Here is a 21334-nt window from a genome sequence, read left to right on the forward strand (position 1 = left end):
GAACTCGTAATGCCTAGTATCAAAAAAATCTTGAGGAACTATTCACTGGCTAGTTTGACATAGTCTTGAGTTTTGAAGTCCAAGACTCAAGACTTTGTCAGACTCTCGTAAGCCCAAGTAAACCACAGTACCAATCAAACTGGGCATTGAAAATGAAATTTTCTTCCCTTTGATCTGACACAGATCGATCAGTTTCGTTTTTATTTTTTTTTTTCTACCGGGATCTGAATTTCTAACTCACAAAACGAAAGGACGATAAAAGATAAACTTATGGTTTGTTCTGCCACACATAAGCGAGTACATAGATGAATCAAGTCTGCAAGTTCTTTTACACAACCGGTGGAAAGTTAAATAAAAAATGATTACCGAACCACCAAACATCCGTGAATATCTGGTAAAAAGACGAAATAGAAACGATTCTATCTGAATCGTGATGCGACGAAAAGTATCCGTCAGGTACACGCAGCCACGCCTTTAACAATGCCAATATCAGCAAAAAATAAAAGGATCCGAAAAGGCGTGCGATTCACCTGATGCTTGAGAAAAGAAAGAAGGAAGAGAAGGAGTTGACTTTAGTCGGACACACGGTGTTATTAGCCGGCCACAAGCCGTGCGGCGAGAACTACTGCCTACCTACATAAGTTATTTACCAGTTATCTCATCACTCGTCGTCTGTTTCAACTCACGTACACGCTGCACTCGAACTCTCAAGTGCATAGTTTAAATTCTATCAAATAAATCTCACGGCGCGACGGATTATCTTACTTTTAACGAATCACGCGACGTGAAAGCGAGCCACGCGTTAAATCTCATCGCAGACGGCTCGCTTCAAGCGATACGGAAATCTTTGTCGATTTTTGGAGAATCGGTCTTCTTACCCTGAGCATCGATTCACAGAATCGAACGAACGATAAAAATTAATCGGTTTTCAGAACCAAATTCACGTATTCGCATTACTGCCGATCGCTTGTTTCGGCAGTCATCATTTACCCACCGAGCGGGATAAGCAGAGACGTGAAATAAAACAATTGCGGAAATCCCGGCGTTGCTTCGCCTAATCTTTGCAATTCGCATCCGGTATCATCCGGGAAGATTTCCTACCGTAACATCCGCCTGACTCTGCGGTGATCGCACATTTGCGTTTATTGCGGCTCAGTGGGCAGCCTGCGAAATTTTGTTCGCTCTGTTGAACGTTTCACGCAGGAAAGCTTCTCAAAGACGAGGGTATGGACGGAATGAATTTTCAGAGGGAGCGTGGTCAGTCTCGGCGAAAATTATTATACCTTCAGCACTCTTGTTTGCGTAAACAGAGTGGATACGTTATTATAGATGAATCGGCCGTACCGTCTGAACAAAAAGTTGCGAGGAAAAACGGAAAAACATCCCTGCCGTACGTGTACTAATGGATCTGATTTTAAGGTAGGGGGGATTTAGGAAAAGGTTTGATAATTGAAACGTTCAATATGATTAAACTCTGGTGTCTTTGGGCCGATTCCAATGTTTTTGCAATCGTTCTACTAACTGAGCCCTGAAAATCTTCGAAATTTTTCTGAAAAAACATTTTCAAAAATCCTGCATTAAAGTAAGATTATAAAGTTACAAAGCGCCAATGTGATCGTTATCCGTTAAAAAAACACGAGATTTCAATTATTTAGAACGTTCGAATCGTAAGATCTTTTTTCCAGTGTTACATACATCAGGAACGTTAATTGTTTCGCTCGCATTCACGTATCGTCAGCGAAAATAGCATCGCTGAAGATTTTCCAAACGATTTTTGTCTCATTCGATATTCGAAATTTGTGTGAAAAGCGCGATCGGGGATGACTTACGCCACATCCAATATTATACATACCTTATACTATAACCGGAATATTTACGATCCATTATTCTCGACTCACCCCGCCAGCTCATTGTCAGCCAGGCGACGTATGTGCCGAGCTCTGCAGTGTAGGTACCCACACACCGGGGCTGTAATAAAATATTATAACGAGGGCCTTGTTAAACCGTGGAGGCGTGGGGCGCAACAGGACCGGTCCTAGTTTGTTTAGACACCGAATAATCGACAGTCACTTTTTCGTCCTTTATTTCTTTTCCCTTCGTTTCTCTCGCCCTCTCTTTCTATTTCTCGTCGCCTTTCTTCCCGCTCTCACTCTCTCTCTCTCTCTCTCTCTCTCTTCATTTTCTGTTTATTTTCCCGCTCCGTGGCTTCTCCTCCTCCTCCTTCTTCTTCTTCTTCTTCTTCTTCTTCTTCTTCTTCTTCTTCTTCTTCTTCTTCTTCTTCTTCTTCTTCTTCTTCTTCCTATTCCCAATCGTCGTTTCTCTTTTTACGGTGGGCCTTACGGAAAGGGGGCCAGAGGCCCTTCGGATCCTTACTCCCCGATGTATATATATGCAGACGATGGGTTGGTATATACCTACTTCTTTCTGACCGCTGCCCATATGGACTCCCAGACTCTGGTTCAAGGAAAACTGGGTTTCTCATTTCGAACCCGAACTTGCTACTAGGGTTCCCGAATGGGCGTTCTCTGGGGTAACTGATCGTGATGAATTAACACGAGTATTATGCAGCCGTGCTGTTTCGTGAATATGCAACAGAACCGCGATTGAAAAGAAAGAAAAATCTCATTTCGAAAAGTGTTATGAATTTTGGATTATTTTTTCGTTGTTGCTGCTGGTCAGGAAAATATATCCTCACGAGGATATATTTTCTTTTTACTTGTGACATTTCTTTTTATTACTCGACCAGTCTTAAAATCCTAATCAATTATTTTCAAATAAATTATGAAAAATCCTAGAGGGAATGTAAACGAGACGTAAAAGAGACAAAATTTCGATCAAACCTGAATGCAGATTAATGCAGTACAGCCATACCCGCGTCAGCAGTTGCGATACAACGTGGGCGACCTACCGTACCTACTATGTGTAGTATAAATTAATATTCTATAGCCGTGTAGGACAAGGTACATAGTTGTAATCGGCGCTACTTTATATTAATCAACGCTACGACGTCGACGGCTGTTATATACGCATTGTACGCGTGTGGTTGGTAATTCAGTTGCACCAGCACGCGCTTGACAAAGTTACACAATTACGTACAATACATACCGAGAATAGACATCACGTATAATAGATGTGATATGCCTATGCGCACGAACCACATCACCCTAAGAGCTATTACCGTTGGATGTATCGTTGCATTAATAATCACGTAAACCAGAGTAATTATACAACGCACGCTTTCCGCTTTAATTTTATCCCACTTAGTTAACAATATCGGTTGAGTGTGTTACGCAACGTGTAACGCACATTCATAAGCTTAAAGTTTAACTCTGGAAATAGCACCACCGTATTGATTGCTCGTTCCCTTGATTATAACGTTGCAAAATATACCGTCAAGTTGTCGGCTTAAAAAATATGCGCCTAATAATAATAATAATAGTAGTAATATTTCAACACCACGTTAGATAGACCAAATTTTTCTCTCGCTTTCATCAAATATCTAGTGTGACCAAGGATAGCGAATTTTTACACGGTTTTGGTAAACGTTGATCGTATATTTCTATAATGATTTGCCCAAAAAATGAAAGTTTGAACACTTGGAATTGTTAGGATATTTTTGTTACGAATTGTGTGGCTAGGCGAAGGTTCGTTTTTATAAAGTTCGTTATTATTGGTGGAAAAATAGTGTCGTAAGAGACAGGAGCTAACGAAAGAATAGATGATTGGAATTTTGTTCCGAACTAATGAAAATATTAATATGTTAATCCAGTAGTCGATGTGTTTGCAGTAACGTGCAATTTTTTTTCTTCGCGATATCATAAACGAATTTATTCGTTAGAATAAATAAATGACGAAACGATGAAATTTCATTTCACAATATCGACTTGGTTTTTTGACAAGCAAATAAATTACTCGACTCAAGATTCACATGAATAAATATTTTTATGTCCAAACCACTTTTTTACGATCCTTATTATTTAAGGATCGGTTTTTACCTTCATCTGCATAACAGTTTATCTGAATTTCCAAGAACTCGTGCAAATTCATCTCGAGATTCCTTGTATAATAAATGTCAAACCAAAGTATGGCATACGATCCCGCATACCTGACAGCGTGACCCACGGCGGCAAGAAGAATCGATAAAATTAGTGCTGCAGCCTATGAGAATCGAGGTAGCGGGGTATAAACAGGTCCCAAAAATCTGACCGTTATCTAACAACACCGGGATTCTGTGATCAGGGCGGCACCTCAGGGTCGTATATGGCATCCTATTTAGATAAGAGAGTCTGAAATTTGTCTCGAAATAAGGCTTGCTTGCCTGCCTCTGGTGACCCACTCGAACGGAACTAATCTTTGGCATGCGCCCCTTATAACCGCAAGTTTTAAACCCTGCCCGCCGGAATCAGGCGCCTTTTAGTCCAGCCCACGCTGTTAAATACTGTTGAGCTTAAAAGGAAATTGATTTTTCGAATACCTCTGGTCTCTGAAAGAGTCATCCGGTATCCTAAAAGACTTTCGACGTTCCACTTTAACTTGTTTGCGATTTTATAATTCGCTTTTGTGGTGAATTTTTGACTGAACTAAAGCAAAGACTACAATTTTCTCGAATAGAAACGAATAGATTTCATACAAATTAGCGATTTGATCACAAACTTAAGGTATTGATTGAAACGCAGCGGCGTTGCAATCTGCACGTCAACTACGGTACACACGTGCGTACATCGAGCCGGCTTGTAACAGGATTATTCACATGCATTGCGTGTATAATATCTATATCATCATTGGCAACTGAAATCTGAGGTTCAATCTCACCTGGCTCGTCATCACGCACGTCTGACGAGGATTGCCTGCAGCAAGAAGTAATATCATAGGTTGCAATTTTTCGTAAATAGCTTAATCCAGGGTAAACTGCCACTCCTTATTGTATGTGAAAGAGCGTCCATTACCTTGAAACTTTCTTCTGAATTGACTCGTGATAGTAGAATTGGCTATTTCAAAAATTAGTGTCTATCACGCCGGTGAAATTATATATTCATTAACCCAAACCACAATCGACGTGAGTTTTTCATAATAAAAACAACAATTTTTTGGTCTACTATGTTCAAATCAGCAACTATACACATGACGTGTCGTTCGTGTTAGGATATTTCACCGCTGATTACAGGATCGTGAGATTGTGTCCATATTTCAGAACGATGACGTTTTCGTCAAATCCAACTGAACGACCTCTTAGTGATCGAAAATTGAGAGATAGTACGAGGCAATTACAGCTCGGGAGAAGCTTCGAAAATAATTCCGTACAGTCGAGTATAACCGGTGAAATCAATCACCTTGGGGTGACATAAATCATTCGTCAGCCAACATCGATCCTCACCATACGCCGAATATTCTTATAGATATCTGATGGATCGACGTTACGCGTCGAGGGAACCGTAGGCGGGAAAAAAACGCTGGGGTATAAAATAATAACCATCCGAGATTAGAATCCCGTTTAATTTGGCCACGTCAAATCACTGGAAGTTGAACAGGAATCAACTGTCACGGGGCAGTGTCAAAACACTAAAACACACCGAAGCGAGGGGCTGGTTGGCTTGCTGGCTGGACGCTGCGATCCCGCAACGCTGGACCCAAAAGCCTGGCTTAGCGTTGTGCGTCGGGCTTTCGGATCCTACCTAGTTAGGGTCTGACAGGCCCATCTTGATGTTACCAGCGGAGTGGGGGAGACCTCAAAGGGCCCGCTGGGACCCCGTGAAAACGTTTATGTACGCTCATAGGCGCCGAGAGAACAAATTTCGACGAAAAATATCGTCCGGATTCGAGATTCGTATTCGCAGCGTTTCTTTACTTTATCATTAAATCAGCTTTCAGAGACTCGCGATTAAGTTTAAAAGCTTAACGATATCTAATTGTTCAAATCCAGCCAATTGGTTAATGATTGGAATTATTTTCAGATTTATTATACTCATCATGAAAAAAAGTTTGAAGATTGAGAACTTTGGCATTTCTTCAGATTTAATTAAAAAATTTCTAAACCTGCGTGTAACGAATGAATTCTCGAAAATCGTAGTTTTTCACTGTCGCAGTCAAGACTGATTGTAAGTATACAAGTATGAGTATGTGACCACTTTTTCTTATGTAAGTAGAAATTTTCAATTTGAATTAATTATTGGTACATTGTGTTCTCAAAATTATTATTTGACTCACTTTTTATCGCAATCGTAAAAAGACTTTTCGACGAATATTTTTCGTATGCCATAAATACGAAGCTGTCAAAAGAAACGTAATCACCTTAGCCTGGTCAGGTAATATATGAGAAATTTCAGAAATTTATTTGGAGGATTAGTCAACTGGAAATAAAATTGAGGCCATAAGAGATTAATTACGCTCTCAGTTCAAAAGGATATCTTGCTGGCTCCTTCAATAATTTACTACTAAGTAAGTTTAGTAATAAAGTTTTATGATCTCAGCGTTTCTGAGTAAAATAATTATACCTACACACTTTCGAGAACAGTCGGCCATAGAGATCCACCACGTCAAAGCACACAATTCACTACAAAACGTCATCTAAATAATTCTGTGGTGAATTTCGTGCGTTTAAAATATTTCAGTGACTTTTCCAAATGAAAAAGTCGCCATTCTTGTATTGTCGAGAAAATTTTCTCAGCGATAGTTCCATTCGTTTCTAATTAACCCCTTACCGTCTACAAACCCACATTATAAGTGCCAACTGTCCAACTATTTGTGTAAATGTAAAATCTTTGTTTTATCTCGATCATAATTCATGCAATAATGGGTTAAATAGTTCACTGTTCCCGGCAAATACCTTGAAAACTCGTCGCTATTACGACTGTTCAATCAGTTGTCATAAAAACGTTGAAAAAGAAAAAAAAAAAACAAATCACCAAGTCTGAAACGAGATTTCCATAGGGAAGAGAGCGACTCGTACAAAGCATCGGCGTTGGATTAACTCCAATCCATCACCGCGTAAGACTTATTGTCAGTTTGCAGTATAATTGAGAATGAGGCCTGACGATGTTCGCCGTTTTGCGTACCCACGTCTCGCAGGCAATAAGAAACGACCGCAGTCGAGGGACGTCGAGATGTCGGACGGCATGAGAGGAACGAGCAGCGACGCCTCTGGTTCCATCAATCTCCGAGCTCCTCGTTAAGACGGTCGCGTTATGCGCGATGCAGGATGAGCTTCAGAAATATGCGTGTGTCAGTCCTACGTGTCCTGATTATATCCTTCTCCCTTTCCCTTCCCGCTCTGCGTTGAAATAAGAAAAAGAACAACGAAGACGACACGCGAAGGACCTTCGCTCAATGATCAGGAATATTGGACATTTACATGCTCGGGGTCGACCCGGCGATGGACCCCCGTCGATTCCTCATCTCGAACGAACCACGGATTATTATTGTACATATTATATACGCCTATGTACCTATAACCTCACCGCGATTTATGTGCCTACTTGTGTATTTCGAATGCCGGTTATGCTTCTTCTCCTTCATCTTCTTCGCGTAGATCATATATACAAGATACTACACCTGTAAAACCGATCGTTATCCGCTGACAAATAATATGTTCGTTTTTAGGACACGAGTTCTTTTTTCCAACGAAATAGTTTTATTACGGCGACAATGGTTATTTGTTTTTTCTTCTCCACTGGAGTATATATTTTTTTTTTTTTCTCAAGTTTTCATATTGCGTTAAAAGTCAGGGTGGCCACAGTTCGTCTGAAAAACCTTAGCGAACGTCAGGGATTTCTTTTGGTTTAGACAAATTCTGTAAATTAAGATTTTTAATGCGACGCGGTATTTCAATTTTTCAACGATTGTAGTGTTAATTTAGATTAACTCTTCACGATTTTAATACTCGCTCACTCGATTGTTATAACATACATCTGTATAGAAGATGTAAAAGATGATAACAATAACAACGCGAATATTTTATAGGTACGTGCTTTAGATTTAAGATTTATTCTCTCGTGTATTAATGAACTGGACGTTTTTGAATATAGAGAAAATATTGCAAAACGCGATATGTCAAAGCAAGTAGTTGAGAAAACGACTCAATTTTGAATCAATTTAAGGACAAAACTAAAGTGTGTGAGTTTTAATTGAAACAAGGCGGAAAGTTTTGAAAAATCGGTGCCTAAAATTTCGACACAAAATTTAATATTTTAAAAAAGAGAAAAAAACAAAAACGGTGAAACAAAAGTCAATTTATGGAATTTCCCACAATTAAAAATTGACGGAAATGATGAATGATATCTATTCTAAAAAGTTACTCTGTACAGGAAACATTTTAAAAAGCATCCTGCACTGAGTGTTTTTCCTTTTATTTCGCGGCACATTAATCTGTAAAGATTTGTCAGGGAAAATTATCACCGAAGAAATTACGCAGAGTAGTTGGAAAACAGGTTTCACGATAAACAAATACATCCCTACACAAACATTGGATGCCCTTCCTCTATAAGCTTCTCCGGGAATTGAATTGGTAAAAAGTAAGTGCGGAACGGACGCGGACTCTGTTGCATTGGCGCAAATGCTCAGGGGATATTCGCCAGAGACTGTTTCAGCCCTCTCGGTCGTATATCTAGTTCTTGAGTACTGGGTACCTGGTCGAGTGTCTTTGAAATCCCTCGGGGCATCGGGGGAGCTCAGAGTCAATTCCATTACACGGCGATTCAAACGAAATAATTTCACACCCCTCTGTCACCCCATTTTCGAAAGTTTAAAAAGAAGGGCGTTTCGCGTTGCGACCCTAACTCAATTCGTTTCGAACCCGTCACGATAAAGCTACTTCGCTGTCAAAGTCAGCCAGTGAAACCGGAAATTACGCGTCTTCGCAGACAATAATTCACGGTTGATGTATAGCCCAAGTCTTCCACTTGCAGTTGGTCATTCGTCTCTTTTTGTACGGCTAGCAAATTTGTTTGATTCAACTTGAGCCACTTGACATTCTGCAATTCTTTGTACATCTGCGATGTGATATGTGTATTAGCACGGTAAAAGAGAGACCATTGACTACATTCAGTCACAAATGGAACAGTTATGGACATCGAATTGTTATCAGCGAAGGAACTTGAATGACTGAAGTATTGTTTGACATCACGAGGAGTCAATAGAGATAATGGCAATCACTGAAAATCATTGCGGGTTAGTTGAAATCGGATGATAACGACGAACAAGTCTCGTAGCAAGCTTTGGACGTCAGTGGAAATCACGTGATAAGTTATCGAAATCAATGTCAATTAACTGAAATTATTCCTTCGACTTCGAAGTGAAAAGCCTTTCGGTAATAACTATTTTTAAAATAAAAATTTATCTGTAATCCCTTTTAAATTAGAGCAGCAATCAACTTGAAATATATATATATATATAGGTAGCTATATATTTCTTACTATAGATGTTAAATAAAATTATAACAAATAAAACGTGACTATTACGTATAAGACCCGTATATATTTTTTCAATTTGTCAATCTCGGTTCTTTCTCTCTCTTTGTCTCGTTATGTTTCTTACTTCTCTCCAAACATTATTCTTCGTTCTCAGACCTCGCAAGCTTGCGAGGCAATCTCTTGAAAAGCATAATTTTTGATCCGTAGCAAGAACGTTCGAACACGTCCCATTCAACTCTAGTGTGCCATTATGTACACTTTCTTTGTACGTAAAAAGTATTATAAACGGGATAGAAAATATGTGATAGGTACCCCAACGTGACGTGCAGGTTCAAAATCGCCCCGAGACCGTAAGTTAAAGTAAAGCGTGTTTGAGTGACAGGATCTTAACGAGCATCTCCGGCTTCTCCCGCAAAGATGAGTCGTAACTTTTTACTGTTATATGCATTACACCGCGGCGGCGCGCCAGTTGAATATATTTATATTTTAATTGATATTTCATTTCATTCCACAACGGACCGAAATCTATTTTACATGTTCAATTTCGAAGAACGATTTTTTTCTTTTTTCCTCTTCACTTATGAAATTTTCTCTATCACGCTGTTGTTATCATTATTATTGCAAGTCGCAACTGCTTTTAGATGTTGAATTCTGTTGTGTCTATTTGTACATACCTATACGCACACGCCTGTATATGTATAAGTATACATTGCACGTATACCAAAGTCGGAGGATCATAAGGGAGCAGCTAACGAGACTGTGAAGTGGAGTTGGGTTGCGGGGCAGGGGGGGAGGGGGGTGATTTTTCCATTACCGGCAAGGCGGACAAACCCTTATGCTAGGTGACTCGACAAGAAGCTCTGATGGTTTCGAATACACGAACGTATCGTGTATAAGTGTGTGCGTGCGTGTACATTGTACACACATATATACTCGTATATATTTTTGTTGAAAGAAACAGCTTTTGACAAATCAGCGTTTAAGTGGTTCGTATGTTGCAGCCGCGGCGGCTAGCTCCGCTTTCCTGTTATACTTCTTCTTTTTTTCAGTTTCACACACGTGTGTATATATATGTATATTACCTCAGGCATTTTAAATCAAAACCGGTAAATGGGTTATTATTTGTTATTGTTATTATACAGGTACGTTTGGTTCTTGCAGCGTATTAAGATATCGTTGGCATGCTTTTATTCATTATCTGATTCTATCAAGATGCGTAGTTGATTCTGTAATAAACATTATATAGATTAGCTGCGACTGGAATAATTAAGATTTTCTTTTACGAATCTTATGAAATTTTTATCTCGATATTGAGAATTATGGGTAAGACGTATAACCTATAAACCATGTTTTATACAAGCGATTTTCATTCTCTTTTCATCAAAATAAATTATTCACACTGCTTTAGTTGCCCAATGAATTACATTTATCGGAATTTCTAATCAGCTCCAAAATATATGTTATAATATTCATGAGAACGTTTGCTGATGATTTAGAAAACTTTAATTATCACAAGGCTAAACTGGCAATATTAACGCGATGAAATATTGGAAAATAAATTACTATCTTGCAATTCAACAATGACTTTGAAGAACCTTAGTATTCAAAATATGAGTTTATGTTAAGATTTATTACAATCTGTTGAATTTCAGAGAATTCCAAAATTGCGAAAGAAAGATTTTTCATAAAAATGCGTCGTTACAATTCAACGTTGTTGATTAACTTGAGCGTCTTGAATCATTCCCTCTGTCGGGCCGGGTTTCTGTCTCGACTATTATCTGATGAAAATTCACAGGCAACGAGCGAATGAGTAAGTTTGATAATGTGTCCGAAGTATTTTCATTAATGTAAAATATGCATTTTTGTATTTATGCTAAATTTGGTGAAAATTGTCGCACGCAGTAAAAAATTTGTGTGAACTCTCGGAACCTGAAGCACACGTTTTAGTCCCCATACAAACTGTTCTCACATTTTTTGTCACACGTACAATAACAACTATAAAAAGAAGGGTGAAAACCTACAAATATTGAAATTAAAAAAATTCAAGCCGAAGGTGATCCTTATCGCGCATGTATGTATATGTATATATGTATGCACGAGACCTCTGGGCGGCTTTGCGTCCTCGACGGAAAAGGAGCAACATTGGAAAGCTGTTTAAAATTTTGCCGTTTGAAAAAAAGAAGGGGAAAAAAGTATACGCGGATATCTCGTCCGGGGATCGGGCCAACGGGGGGCCAACAGCCCTGCCTGGTGCAGTTATATGGACCCTGTCTGCCAGTCTGCCTTTTTAGTGTGAGCCTCATCCCCCTGGAGAGGCGGCCGCCTTGTCCTGCAGGCAAAGTGATAAATGGTACGCGACAATCCCTGTACACTCCTCGGGGAGTCGGTCGGTAAGGGAAGATATATCTATCCGAGGATCTCGAGGGCGTTTCAAGTGTGCGTACATTCGTGTACGAATGTATTATACAACGAAACCTCCACCGATCTCCAGCCAGGTCTCCGAATAGTCACCGTCACGTCTGCAGGGTAGGTCAGTGTTTCCGTCCCTTTTCGTGATAATGATTACGGCCAAAGTCGAGAGGGGACTCGGAGTTTATGCCCTACGACAGGGGTAGAAACATGATGAATAAAAATGGATTATTCCGCTGGATCTTGACTCGCCTGTCAGAATTTTCTTGAATAATGGAGAGGCTACGGTTCACTTATTCGTAAATTTTCTCTTGTTGTTCGTTTACCGCTCAACCATGCCGCATCTTTCTCCCTAGAACCCACGTCGGGAGAAAAAAGAGCATTCTGTAAGCGTCAACTGTTTTGCGACGTTGGAACCCCGAACCCAGGCACTTGACTGAAATTATACCGAATCATCGTATCTTGGAAGAAATTCTAGAATCACGGAATTGTTTTGCCGTACGGAATTAACTAGCAGGGTCTTAAACTTACTAGGGAATCGTATAAGAATGAATCGTATGAGAATGTTGAATTTTCATTTCATGAATTTGAAAACAGAGAAGATTGGCGGATAAATAGCCAATGATGTGATCGTTTAAAAAGTTTAAAATTTCAACTGGATTTTCGATCTTTGGCTAATCAACGTAAACGTGAGGTGAAATTATGGTATCCCTTGAAAATATGTTGTATTTATTTCAGTGAGTTTTCGAACTAATATGAACATTCTTAAATAAAAAAATGTCACGTCTGCCGCAGGTGCTTATCACAATAACTAAATTCCGAGGCATGATCGAGCAACTTTTTTTTCCAGGTATAAGGATAGCAGTCTTGAATACATAATAGGGTGAAAATTGAAATCCCCGTTTGCACAATCGGCACAGAATTGAGCCTCGTTAATACGGGTATTCCTAACTTTGGGTCAACTTTTGTTGGACATGTATTTGTTACTATATTGTTGCAAAATGGTAAAATGCACAGTGAAAAATATAGACACGCACTTCCTGCTGCGGTTTTCGGAGCGGCCATATGCTCGGCATTGTTCGCTAATGTCTCAATCACGCTTCCATCTGTCACACGAAGCCGTGGAACAATGCGCGGTATTATTTCTGGGATCAATCGGCTCCCCTGTGCCAAGTGCCAAGTGCCAAGTGCCACCTGCACGCACTTAAATGCTGGTTGAATTCTCTGCTGGAATAATAATGAGGAACAGTTGATTAGCGTTCCTTCTGTTATCATTATTCTTATTACTTTTTCCTCTTTTGGTGGGGCGAAGAATTTGTCCTATTTACTTTGGGAGCTGCAGGCTCCCTGAAACTACTCGTGTGAACAAATAACAGAGATGTGAACGAGGCTGGTACTTGAGTTTGCGTGGACCTACCGCATGCACTGCGTACACTCTTCAGAACTCGGGTGCATGACGTACTCAAAATTTATTTTCTCACAGTCTTCATCCGAAATACCAGTGTCATGTGGATAAATAACGGATGGCGTGTGGTTGCTGCATTAGGAACAGAAGTGTTTGTCCGAACTTTCTGATCTTTCGAAGTAAACCACGTCTTTCAACTCACGGACTGATTTTTCTAATTGGAATACTTTGTATCATACTTCGTTAAGAATTCGTTACATTTTCCTACCACACGAACGTCGCGTATCTGATACGTTCGCAAAAATACCGCAACTACTCTCGAGTGGTCAAGAATTTGAACATGTAACGCGATCGTGGATTGGATTGATTTTTTTGGAACTTAGCTGATATACCGATACCCTTGCTGATAGATCGCCGGGTCCTACAGGACGAGTTTATGTGCACAGAGAGTAAGAGGGTAAAAAGTAGTCGAGGGACTCTTGACGATGTCGTGGAAATTAGAATTGGGACCCTCGTTGGCGTTGAAGGAATCACGAGGGTCGGGGTGAGGAAAGAACGGGTGAGAACGTAATTTTTTTCTCGCCTTTTTTTTCACTATCGCCGAGTTTTACGGCTATGAAATTTCTGAAAACTTAGGGTAACCGGATATATCGGAGGGTTTTGGAGTGCGGCTGCCGCAGGCCGTGTCTCCCGTTTCTTATAATCCTTAAAGACAATTCTCGTAAAGCAAGAAGCCCAGCTAGTGCTTGATTATTCTCGTAACTTTATACAGCAAGGTCTCAAGGTGAGTTACGACCGGTGTCACTTAACTTACGCCTTCCTGGACTGCAGGCTGTTTCCTCGTCCTCAAGCTCTCCTATACTCGTTCAGGACCTTTGGGTGTATACAGACTTATGCGTTATTCAAAAGACCGACCTGCTTCCACCCTATTCCCTGAATTACACCCTTATCCTTCGAGCCGCCCTAGGATCTACCGGAAAATATGCTAAGCACCGGCCTGACGGCTACGTTATCTTGTAAATACGACACGCCACGGATTCGAAGATCCTGCAGAGTCCAAATCGTCTTGTAATACCATGCTTTTCCGATTAGTGCTGTGTGGGCGGGAACAAAAGTTGGGATGAAGTAATTCCGTCCTCTAAATTAAAGTCCTATTTCCTTGTTGCAAACAAGTCGCTTGATTCATTTATTTTCCAAGTGGTCTGTTATTATTGAAGAGTAGGTACCGATGTGAGAAACAACTATTTTATTCTACCTTCATACGTTACTGACGTACGAAAGTTACATGCAGTAATGAAAAAAATTTGAAATTTTACATTTTACGCATATCTACTACTTGAGTTCAGCGTTCACCAATAAAAGTAGCGAAGCCAAAACCGCTTTAGAAATTTCATGACAGGTTTTGAAACCATTTTGGAATTTCGGAAATAATTCGTTACACGTCTTTTGAAGTAATTTGAAAGCCTGTATTGAAATTGAGAAATCTGTAGTTCGTCGAGTTTGCATTCCTGCGGATTTCGATTCAAATAATAATCTTAATTAAGAAAAAACGTGATACTTGTGAATGAATATTTTCAAAAGGTATAGTCTTATAAACCCTTGCATCCAAAGGTGAAGGCTGAATCGAGCTGCTTGTTGTAACGACACCGAAGCGAGCAAAGCCGCGGTCAGAATCTTGCTGGCAAGTTTCGATTTTGTAACCGTGCCATGGGTGGGCATCGGTCGTGATCTCTGATCTTCTCGATTACATCTCGAAGATCGGTTCGAGTCAGATTTCGTCCCACGTCGACGAAGCTGACAACCGTTCTGCGCGAATTTGAAAAGGGACCTTCCGAGAGACGAGAATTCAAAAAGAGGCAAAAGCGACACCGAAAAATGAAATTACAGTCATCCTTTGTGCGCGGGCGTTGGTTCGTGGGGATCCGATATACCGTACTCTGCAACCGGTGCGTTTCTCTCTCTTTCTCGTTCTTCCTTTTTTTCTCTCTCACACTCGGTCCCTTGAACGGCAGTTCCTTATTCGTCCTCCTGCACACCGAAGGACCGAACAGGGCTGAAAGGGAGGTAGGAGGCGCAGGGTTCGTGTTCGAAGGTGCCGGGTTTCTGGGCCTATTCACACCGATCCCCGAGAGACTGGGCCCCGGGTCTTTATTGTAGACGAAATTTCTCTCTTTGCCCGGCTTCGCCTCGGCTCGTCAAACGAGTGAAAAGAGTATTTTGACAGCGGGGGACACGGCTGCCTGCAAAATTCTCCCGGCCGTTTCACGCCTCGCAAAAACCAAAAAAAAAAAAAGAAAAAAAAAGAAAGGACAGAAATTCTCCCTCTTTGGTCGATTGTGCCAAGTACTTGCAGCAAGAGCCTCGGTGGCGCTTCGAGACGACAGGTGTTTATTGATTATAAACTTAATTGCTCCCCGCCACTCGTTATCCTCGTTTTAATTGCACGCCGTCGACTCGTTCCTCTTAAGTTGCGACGCTTGAACACTGTGTGCAACGCTTTCGGTAAATACCGGGCACCGTTGTTCCTCCTGCTATGAAATGCTTGTTAAAATATATCTCAACACTGTATTTATTTATTGTCTTTTGGTTATTTTCATAGGCCGTAAGATCGTTCGGCCGAAAGTGCGCTTCGGGCCTCCATTCGAAAAAATTGTCCCCTTTGTACTCGAAACTGCAGCAGCTGCTTTTGTCGGCCGAGAATAACTCGTTTCACGGCGTATTTTTGTATTTCATATTAGGATGTTTCGTTCCTCGATATTCGCGAGAAATGAATTTTTACCGATTTCGGGGTGAAGTTGTTCCATGTATTCAAACCTTTCTTAATTCTGATTATGAAACGGAGATATAAAATTTATATTCATTCGTATACTTCGACATTATTGAAAACATTTTAACTACGCTCTTCCCATGCGACAATATCATATTTCAATATTATTATCACCTGGAATCGATTATTTCCTGTCATTCATTTCATGCATTAATGAAAATCACTCGTCAATGTGTCAGGGGTTATTGGCAATCATCTTGGAAATTGGAAAAAGTTCGAGAACGCAGAATGCAAAAATTTTTCAAAAACCCGAATCAAGCTCTGTGCAACGAGTGTCGTTCTATATATTTTCAATTTGCAGAATGAAAGCTGACGAAACAATGAATCAGCCATACAATTAAATAAAAGTTATCAATTAGACCAAACCACGTATTAAGTGAAAATGTACGAAATCATTTGAAACTCGCTGCATCGCTTTTAGTTCTAAAATGCGAGCCTTTAAATCATGCAGCAAGCTATTGAAAATTCCACGACATCTGAAGCTGTGATTTATGTTGACACGCGCTCGTGCCTGAAATTGCAATAAATTGAAAAGCCTGCTCATTTATCCAAAGGGTTTGAAGTTCATCTACCCGTGCATGCGAGTATACCAGCTACGCATGTACCCCAGGTACAACGTATATTTAATATATGTATACACGCGAGTGTACGTAACGTGTATTTACCTGCACGGACAGTGTTCGAACCTGGTAACCGCAGTAATTCAATTTAACGGCATCGTTAATAATTTTGCGTTTACCTTCACTTTGTACATCGTTTGCGTCGAGGTTTGCCGTAGATTCACCGTAGCCTGCGGATAGCAGTTTCTGCTGTTCCTGCAAAAAGCTGGGCAACCTCCGGCAGACGGACTAAAAGAGAAATTATTTCATGTGCAAACCGGGATTCGAGAAGAGTGGGACTGTCGTTTTTTCACTGTTTTGTGTTTTATGTTATGCTGATAACTGATAACTCTTCGGTATGTCGTGTTTTTACGCCTGCAGATACACGGCGCTGCAGGTCTCGGGTGAACGTTGTTGCGGAGAATTTTAAGATCGGACAGTGCTCGATTCTGTTGAAGGAACTATGAAATATCTGGATGTATCAAAGAATAGTTCAGCCTTCGAAATGTCAGAATATTCTAGCTACGGGCAGGGAAAGTTTTCTAAAGAAGTATACCTGCGACAATGGTGAATATGGCTAATCTCGTTGTCGTGAATGGAAGTAAATAGAAATATGCCAAGTAACAAAATTCCTCGCTACGTTTTGCAACTTATGGTCAATTCTTGCTTTGAAATAGCCATGGGAGAATTTATACTTTGATTGCGGGAATACAGCGAATTTAAAATAACGTTTTTCTCTCTCTGTAGTTACCCTGCATATTCATCGAAAATCCGTATGTTGGACATTTCCTGAAAGGTCACAGAATTTTGTGCAATAATGTCGATGATTTTCGCGAAGCTACCGACCTTACAAGAGTTCAGATTCCAAAGTAATTTCAGAAAATAAGTCTTCAGCCACTTTATAGATATATGTAGTAGGTATATACCATTTACTTCAATACTATTTACAAAAAAAGTATGCCAATTCAAAATTGCGACGGACGTTGAAAGATGAAAAACGTCAAAGAATTTAGATCCATTCAATATTTAGAGTTTATAATCCATTCAAATACGAATCTGTTGAAAAAATGTATTTTTCAACAGATTTGAAAGCAAAAATTTATCCAGCCGAATGACATTTCACTGCACAGTGAATGAATCGGATGAAATTTCTTTCTTCTCAACAAACTTGAAAGAATAATTTTCCCGAGTTTAACTGCGCGTTCTGCGATTTGTTTGAAAATGACTTACTTATAACGCGCCGCTCGAAAAAAATCGGCAATTGCGCGGAAAATAATTGCCTCTATGTGCAGGGTGGTCAGCATCTCGGTAACTACCATGGCCTGCAATCATCGCCAGACTCGTTGGCACTGATCCCACGCAGCCGGCCGGTTTAACTCACTGCAAGAAGGAGTCGATACGCATGCAGCTCGGTACACAGTCCTGCTTTTTATGCTCTGTGGTAATTTCTCCCCAGAAGGACCTCGGCATTATTATACCGTCGTCGGTACTTGTATTTGAGGCAAAGTTACATTGTGCCGTGTGTAGAAAAGCAGGGTGCGAGAGGTGGATAGGCGCGAGTATCGAGTCGTCACGACATGAAAACAGCCACGCACTTGCTCCATCACGGAGAGCGGTGGTGAGCTACATGCCTGTGCAGAACTCGCTGCCGCAGGCTTTGGAAAATGGCAGCTTTCACCCCCACCTTCCTAAATGCTACCCTTGTCGAGGTCTAGCACTTCTGAAGGGTCGTACTTTTCATTTGCAGTCAGGGGAGCTCTGGAAATTCAGACATCAAAGGCCTGTGGCGGAACTCGCTTTTCAACTCCGTACCACATTCTATATATATATATATATACACACACTCTGCTATCTTACCTCGGGGGCTCGCGAAACTCAGGAAATATATTTCTGGGCTATTTTCTCGCTCAAGTAAAATCTATGATATACCGTATAGCGAATTGGTTGCGAAGTCGTTACGTGTTGATGGGTCATTGAAACCTGGTTAGCATAAATGGGCGGACTTCAGGGTAATAATCTGTTATTTCGTTAATGGAATACAGTGTTGGTGACTGTTGTGCCGAGGCTTCAACTCAGTTTAATTCTTGACATCGAGTCGTTGACTTTAGTGTATAACAAGATATTTTTTCTCTGCACAACTAAATCAATGAAATCTGGACATTTCAAAAATCCCTAAACTTCAGGCATCAAGCTCTATAGTCTTGTGTGGCGTCAAAGAATGTTTCAACTCCTCAACCGAAAATACTGTCATAACTCAGCCGCACAGAATAAGTACTTTTTGTCAAATTTGTTCCTTCGACGAAGGTGAATGGAGCAACATTAAAACCGTTGCAAAACCCGCGAATCAAAAGTGATAAATCCACATCACAGATCGTGGACGCTACGAATGTCGATTCTGGAATTATGCTTTGAAAAGTAATCGTAGGATTAAGATTCAATTTTTCGTGGCCACCCCGTATAGAGAAAGATTTAAGGAAGTTCGGGCCGGAGTCGGGATCCGGTAACGAATGGCGATGATAACCGAGTCGAACCGCTGCACGAGTAGTCGAGGGTAACCTGCGAGCCGGTAACGAGACACGAAGAGGAAATTTTCAAGTGACTTGAATGCACGCGGTTGTGTACGTTGTTTGCTGCTGCATACCTGGTACAAGGCATAAGCCATGCGGGGGCGCCGATGTGTGGAATAAGTGTGCATACCGACTTATGCAGACATTCGCCTCGAGGTCGACCCACCGTGTCGCACGAATTCCTTTTGTTTCACCGCAGCAGATCGGCCTTTACCGGTTTTCTGCATCAGATATCGCACCCACGACCCAACCTGTGCCCTCAGCCCTCCTTCCTTTTATTCCTTCTCTTTCTCCTCCGGTGCTGCCGACTCCTGGGTTTCACTCGCGCACTTCGTTTTCTCTCCGGGCCCAACTCGCGTCCGGGTCCATGCAGGAATTGGTTTACCCGTGCTGGCATCGGCTAGTCGGAAGTTAAGATTCGTTAGTTTTTGCCCCGTCAAGCAAATCTACACTACTATGTAATAGAAATAAACATGAACGAATTCGCGTAACAAGAGTTAAGACATCAACAATTTGAAAAAAGATTTCATAATCATCACGTTCCAAACGATTAAACTAGTGCTTTTAATCTGATTTTTATGTTTTGGATTTATTTCGTTCATCGTGAAGATCTCGAGAGATCGTCTGAAAAAAAAAAATTCACCCATAGTCCTCTCCAGAGTGGATAAAAATAGATTTGTGTAAGTACGGCACAACAGTTTTCAGCTAAGTTTTGACGATCTCGTGATGGACCAAAATAAGCCCAGAAACATTAGACTCGGATCAAAAAAACCAGAGTTTAATCATTTTGAATGATCTAATTATGAAACGTCCGCTTCAATCCTTGCTCAATCCAGCTCAATCCAGCTCAATCCTGTGCTTCGAATTTGCTCAGATTTATTTTTATCTCATACTTGCTAAGGTTTTCATTTCATTCGTGTATACCATCGTTCGTGGGAATATCGTTGCTGGAGATTTCTTGACGCGCCTTTTCCTCTACCCAACGATAAGTCTTTTTTTTTTATTCACAGTGAATCCCATTCACCCGTCAACCTTTTGAAACTAAAAATTGCTAGCTTTGGAACGTTTCTTCTATTCTAAGCTGGTAACTCCGAAATTTTCCACGTTTACTATAGAATATATTTACGTATTCCTTTATAATTATTACATAATCTTCACTAGAACTATAGATACGTAAACATACGTATCCCGTGGTTGGCACACACCCAGTCAGCACAGTCCAATCACTCGTGACCAAAGGTTTCTTGGAAATCCCCCTTAATCTTGTGAATCAGATTCGCGTGACACCGCATAAGAGGGGGATTGATCAATATCTCCTAGTCATGGGATGCATGCTGTTGAATGGCGGACGAGAGCATTCGTCAAATTGGAAACCTCGGTCCGTCAGTCGTGTGCATTCTCGTAAGAAACGTCGAGGAATGCACGCGACATGCAGGCGTTCCGGTGCGAGCGGAGCAACACCTGCCCAGCATGTGTGCCGGTGGTAGAACTCGGAGGTTTCACGGTTAGGGGAGTCTGAGGCCGGCGGCGCGAGAACCGGGGTGGAGTTGTTATTTATTTTCCCTGTCAGGACCTATTGACAGCCTCCCTAAATCAGGAAGAGGATATCCTTGTTACTCGAAGCAGAAAAACCCCGGCTCCTCTGATTCTTTCCATTCGGTGTCGACTCAAGTTCAGTTCCCAACAATGCCACTGCGTCTTACAATCGGGGTATAACAATAATTACTCGACATCGCGAGGGAGGCAGCTGAACAAAATTAGCTCTAATGGGACCGTATTGAGTTCGATCCTCCGGCACATTGAAGTATTGGACGTATAATTTATTGCGAATTGGTTTGACCTCGATAGTCCCTGATTTTGTGTGCCCAAAGTCCAATAACTCACGGTCCCTTTGTTTCTTTCATCTCTGGAATGGCATAGCGGTCGAGGTAATCAGAACCGGGGTCTATAAAATATCGAATGTCGAATATATATCGGATATCAAATATCGCTTGTACATTGCGTCAGGCTGAACCCGCAAACAAGCGAGCAAATCAATAGACTGTAATTCTGTAAATTGTTGAACAGACTTTGAAGTGCCTTTCACTATAATGATCGATTGCACGAAATTCACTCTATGCAGT

The 21334-nt window shown here is 40.9% G+C and overlaps 1 protein-coding gene across 2 annotated transcripts in view; it reads left to right on the forward strand.

Moving 5' to 3' along the window:
* Positions 1-21334, forward strand: part of dnt (tyrosine-protein kinase Dnt) — a 31662-nt gene that overhangs the window by 901 nt on the left and 9427 nt on the right. The gene's annotated exons all lie outside the window — the stretch shown is intronic.

This window comes from Neodiprion pinetum, chromosome 4 (genome assembly GCF_021155775.2).
Source record: "Neodiprion pinetum isolate iyNeoPine1 chromosome 4, iyNeoPine1.2, whole genome shotgun sequence".
In the NCBI taxonomy this organism is placed as follows: Eukaryota; Metazoa; Arthropoda; class Insecta; order Hymenoptera; family Diprionidae; genus Neodiprion; species Neodiprion pinetum.